Genomic DNA, 5,991 nt, shown 5'->3' with positions numbered 1-5,991 from the left:
CATCTGTTAAACATAGTGGCAGAAGTGTTATGGCTTGGGCATTTATGGTTGCCTCAGGTACAGGCACACATAACTTCATTGATAATATAACTGCTGTACAATGAATTCTGAGGTGTATAGAAATATTTTATCTGCTCAAGAACCAGTAGATGATTCCAAACTCAAAGAAGAACTCTTCCTCCTACTTGCTAAGGCAACAATTTGTTAAGCTAAAAAATAGAAAATTCTTGATATGCCAAGCCACTCAATTTAAATCCAATTGAACATGTCTTCCATACAGTATGCTAAGGAGAAAACTTAAGGGGACAAGACCCTGAAGGCTCTGAGGCTAGGGATCTGCACTGGCCATCAGAAGGTTGCCAATAAGGATTCTTCTCTGTTGGGCCCTTGAGCAAGGCCCTTAACCTGCAATTGCTGAGCGCTTTGAGTAGTGAGAAAAGTGCTATATACTGTAAATGCAAAGAATTATTAATTAAACAAATGGGAGCTGAAGATGACTGCATTGAAGACTTGGCAGAGCATCGCCAGAGAAGATCTTCAGCACCTGTTGATGCCTATGAATCACATACTTCAAGCAGTCATTGCATACAAGGGATGTACAACTAAATATGACTGCTTTAATAGACTTACTGTTTCTCTGTCCCAAACATTATGGTGCCCTGAAACAGGGGGATCATGTATAAAAGGTGTTGTCATTTCTACATGTTGTCACTGAAATGTATGCAAATATCCTGAAATTAAAGTCTGTAATGTGCACTGTGAAAGATGCCCTGGACACAGACAGACACGACACCAGATGTCCACAACACACCCGTTTTATTTTCTTCTGTACAGCACAAACAGTGTACAAATCAGCAGAATAAATTCAGTCCTTTTCTCTTTTCCTTTGTCTCTTCTTCACAGCCTCCACTCCTCTCCTCTCCTGCAAGCTCCGTTTTCTTCCACCCGACTCCATCTCCCTCAATGGAGTGAGGTGGCCCCTGTTATAATGCACCCGGATGTGCTCCAGGCACTCCCTGATGATCTCCCTGAAGCACTTCCTGGTGTGGCGGAAGTGCTGCAGTCCAAAGCTCATTAGTTTTCAGGCACCTCGGATCCCCACAGGGTTGAGCCTTCCAGTTCCATGGCTCCCACACAATAATAATAAAAATAATAATTCATTACATTTATATAGCGCTTTTCTCCATACTCAAAGCGCAATCCACACAAGGAGGAACCGGGAAACAAACCCACAATCTTCCACAGTCTCCTTACTGCAAAGCAGCAGCACTACCACTGCGCCACCTGTGAGGACACAATCCAGGATGGCTGCCTTCTTGCGTCCTGGGGAAGGAATTGCCCCTCTCCCGGTCCCCTGCTTCTCCAGGCCTCCCGGTGGAGCAAGGTCCCTGGCCATCCATCACAGCACTGTCCAATATATTTTTACTTGAGTTTACATTTTATGGGTATTAGGTTGGCTTTTGTCTTTTTTAATGTATCTTGGGCTGAATATTCTTCTCTTTATTCTGTTCTAATTTTTTTATTTTGGTTTTGAGAGGTCCTTAGAGTTGAATACATGGGGTGTGATAAGGACAGTGAGACAGATGAGAGCTTAAAAATAACAGATACATAAAATAGTTAGTTTGACATTACTTTCTATCCCCCATTAAGAAAACAACCTAGGAGGTTAGTTGGCACCTTCTGTGTCAGAACCCTCAGCTACCAATTACAGATTATTAGTTGACAGCCACCTGAAGCAATATTTCTTACAATGACAATCGGCAAGCCATTTTCCAGAAATTCTGGTTATCTTGAAGTCCTCACGTACCCCTAGGCTATATGTCTTTCACATTATAAAGTGACATGTAGCACTTGGTGCTGCGGATAATCCAGATGCAATACACAAAATTGTCAGATTGTACCCAAATTTAGGAGATCCTACAGCTGTATATTTTGAAAAGTCCTGCTGTTAGCCGGAAAACTGTTGTATAGCTGGTTTTGACATTTCTAAACATTCCCCCATTAAGGAAAGAACCTTTAAGCCTATGTCATATTAGACGATTTTTCCAGCAATTTTCAGTTGTTCCCTTCATTTACTTACTCTTAGTGAGTCAGAGTCAGTCGGGGATGTACTCCCATGAAGCCGATCACCTAATGTGACATGCCCAGTGACAGAGACCAACTAGTCTGTGTCTTGCACTGAGAAAAACAAACATGTTTGATTTTCTCTTTAGTCATATCGGCGGTCTCTGTGTGCATGAGAGTAGACAACCAATATTTATTCATCTGGAAGTACAATGCATAGAATGTAGTGATGAGGAATAAGGAACTTGCATGTTTTGAACCTTGCAAATAGAAAAGATGCTAGTCTTTCTGATTTTTCTCTTGGATTACGTACTCAAACAAAATGGAAAAAAGAAAAAAAGAGCAGAGACTGTGGCTGAAATCACTGTACCTGTTAACCCTATGCAGAGTGCCAGCTCCATCGGGCAGCACATCTAATGTCTCATGTTTTTCCTACCATTACAAAATGGGCAACAGAAAAAAGGCCAGAGATTGCTGATGAAGTTGCCCCAGCTGTTAACCCTTCATACAGCATAGGCTTTGTCAGACAGCACTCTATTGACCCTCTGAAAAAGGGGCGAACATTGCAGCGTGTGACAGTAGTAGAACCATCACCGGGTCATTTGTCGGTGAGGGGAGCCGGAAGAACCAGCAGCAGCCGCCATTTAATAAAATAAAGTATGGTAAAGAGTTGACGCGTGCAGTGCTGAAAAGGTTCATAAAGTGAAGATTCCCCATAAGACACTCAATCTTGGCACATCATTCTCATAAATATCAGATTTTTTTTTACGTTAGATAATGCCTTCACTTACCGGCTTGGCGGAGTCCTCTTTTTAAGCGGACTAGCTGCATTAGTGGTCAGTTGACAGGCAGTTTTCATTCTACGTGCGCATAGCTGCGTACTCCCTCTAAGCTGCTAAAGGCCGGCAAGCAGCTGATTTATCGACATTCGGGAAGCACGAAACAGGAAAGGGGGAAAGCATTCACAGTACAGGTATGGTAATAATTTTACTTCGTTCATGTATATGATGTCTTATTATCGTTTAAAAATTTAGATGTAATCCCCGGGGATGTGTGAGATGTATGTAAGATGGTATATACCAGTAGGAATAAAATATGGATAAGGCGGTGTTCCTCCCCCTCTATCTGAATGGTAGAAGCTCATTGCCTATTTATGCCTTGTGTTCCATTATTGGATCGACAGTCACATTGGAGTTATTTATATCCTACTGCTCAAGGCCATCGCCGAGCTCCGACTTTTCATGCACGTCTGCTTCCTGAGGGTATACCTTATCACGTTGTGCACAGAGTTAGTCAGTGTGCTGCAGATATTGGTGTGCTGGGATCTCCTCAAGAAGTGATGTGAATTTTCTCACATTTTTGAAGAACCATCTGAAGACAGGTTGATATAACTTTGCTGCACTACGTCATATACTAACATTTTTTTTTCTATTACTTCTCTACTAGTTATGTTATCGTGCTGTAAAAGAAATTACCGAAGTTACCATTGTTGCATTGGTTATGGACTTCACATTTTGCGTGTTCCATTTTTGGAGCACCTGGCAAAACCCCTACCAGTAGGACTAATAATATATTTTTCCCTTTACAGTTGAAGATCTCTCAGAAAATGCAGCGCATAATGCACAGATAATACATAATGTACTCGTTAGTGCTGCCATGAGACGTGATCGCTTTGAAACCATATTTTCTAATTTGCATGTTGCTGACATTGCCTATTTGGATCCAGTGGACAAGTTTTCCAAGTTGTGACCTCTCATAAACAAACTCAATGATAGATGAATGAAATTTGTTCCAAATAAAACATATTTCAGTTTTGATGAATTCATGGTTCCTTACTTCGGTCGTCATGGGTGCAAACAATTTATTCACGGAAAGCCCATTCGGTCTGGCTTCAAGTTTTGGTGTGGTGCCACCCGTCTGGGCTACATTTGCTGGTTTCAGTCATATCAGGGTAAAATCCCAGATAATAAATATGAGGAATATGGTGTCAGTGCATCACCAGTTTAGTGAGGCACTTGTACAGGCACACCCTGGACAATACCATTTTGTATTTGATAACTTTTTCACCAGCATTGCACTTCTGGATAAGCTCAGTTCAATGGGACATCAGGCAACAGGTACAGTGAGAAAGGATCGCAATGACAAAGCACCATTGGAATCAGATGTAGTGCTAAAGAAAAAAGAAAGAGGCACCTTCGATTATCGAATTGATGGCAAAGGCAATATTGTATGCAGATGGCATGATAACAGTGTTGTCACTGTTGCCTCATCTGGTGCTGGTATTGATCTCCTGTGTCTTGTCAATCGTTATTCCCAGAAACTGAAAAAGAAGATCCAAGTCCAGCAGCCAAACATGATCAAAGTATATAACCATTTCATGGGAGGCGTAGACAGAGCTGATGAAAACATTGATAAGTATCGGGCATCAATCCGTGCAAAGAAATGGTATTCAAGTCCTCTGTTGTTCTGTTTCAAATTGGCCTTACAAAATGCATGGCAACTGCATAAACATATGATAAGAAGCCAATGGATCTTCTGGAGTTTCGCCGACGTATCACATGCCATTATTTGGAGACCCACGGTCATCCTGCAGACCCTGGCCGAACAGGAAGACCTTCTCAGAAGCGCAACATTGATTCACGTTATGATGGCCTGAATCATGTGATAGTCAAACAGGGAAAGCAAACACGGTGTGCTCAATGTCTTAAGAACACTACATTTTGATGTGAAAAATGTGATGTTGCATTACATGTCAGATGCTCTGCTGGATATCACACTGAATAACAGGTATTTATCATCTCCTGAGATAAGAAACATAATTTTATACGTTATGTATAATGTAAGAAGTGGATTTGCCTAGTGTTCCAATTTTGGAACACCACATAACTCAACAATGGAATGTAATAAAACATTTTTCTCTTCAAATTCTTGTTCCTTATATTTTTCTATATGTGAATTTCATGCACAAACTCAAAAATTTCAACCTTAGGCATAAATGGGTTAAGCGACTGGGAAGGAAATACTTAAAAGGCTCAGTCCCATTAGTAAGGAGGGGTGGTGAGGCTAGGTGTCACTATTCTGCATATTATAAAGGTTCATTTTTCTCCATGCTCAAGGTTGTCTTAAAGGTATTTTTCCAGCCTTTTTAAGCCAGTAAGTCTCCTAGATTTTGGGGAGAACTTTAACACATGGGGAGAGATAGGCTGCTACAGAACCATTGGAACAGTTACTCGACCTTTTTCTTTCTACAGTATTATTTCCTTTGGCAGCTTTGGACTACGAACATTTTATGAGCTCTTGCCAATAAGTACTATACACAAATTTCCATCCATCCATTTTCCAACCTCGCCAATCCACCTAACCTGCATGTCTTTGGACTGTGGGAGGAAACCAGAGCACCCGGAGGAAACCTACGCAGACACTAAAAGTGAATGTGTTAAAAACAAAGAGAAGAGACATACAGCTTCAGTGCGGACTCTCTGTCTGCATGACAGTACAGAATGAAGCTAGTCAGTGTCTACAATATGACTGTAGCCCAGTTTGTTAGTACCAAGTGAGCCACATGAAGCAGGAAATCATCCATCCATCCATTTTCCAACCCACTGAATCCGAACACAGGGTCACGGGGGTCTGCTGGAGCCAATCCCAGCCAACACAGGGCACAAGGCAGGAAACAATCCTGGGCAGGGTGCCAACCCACCGCAGGACACACACAAACACACCCACACACCAAGCACACACTAGGGCCAATTTAGAATCGCCAATCCACCTAAACTGCATGTCTTTGGACTGTGGGAGGAAACCGGAGCGCCCGGAGGAAACCTACGCAGACACGGGGAGAACATGCAAACTCCACGCAGGGAGGACCCAGGAAGCGAACCCGGGTCCCCAGATCTCCCAACTGCGAGGCAGCAGCGCTACCCACTG

General features: G+C 42.3%; 1 pseudogene; it reads left to right on the top strand.

The window, feature by feature from the left end:
- The first annotated feature begins 493 nt into the window (after nucleotides 1–493).
- Nucleotides 494–4,848, top strand: LOC114645621 (piggyBac transposable element-derived protein 3-like; annotated as a pseudogene).
- The last annotated feature ends 1,143 nt before the right edge of the window (nucleotides 4,849–5,991 follow it).

The sequence above is a fragment of the Erpetoichthys calabaricus genome, chromosome 2 (genome assembly GCF_900747795.2).
Source record: "Erpetoichthys calabaricus chromosome 2, fErpCal1.3, whole genome shotgun sequence".
NCBI classification, from domain to species: Eukaryota; Metazoa; Chordata; class Cladistia; order Polypteriformes; family Polypteridae; genus Erpetoichthys; species Erpetoichthys calabaricus.
This window is presented reverse-complemented; position numbering and strand designations above follow the sequence as displayed.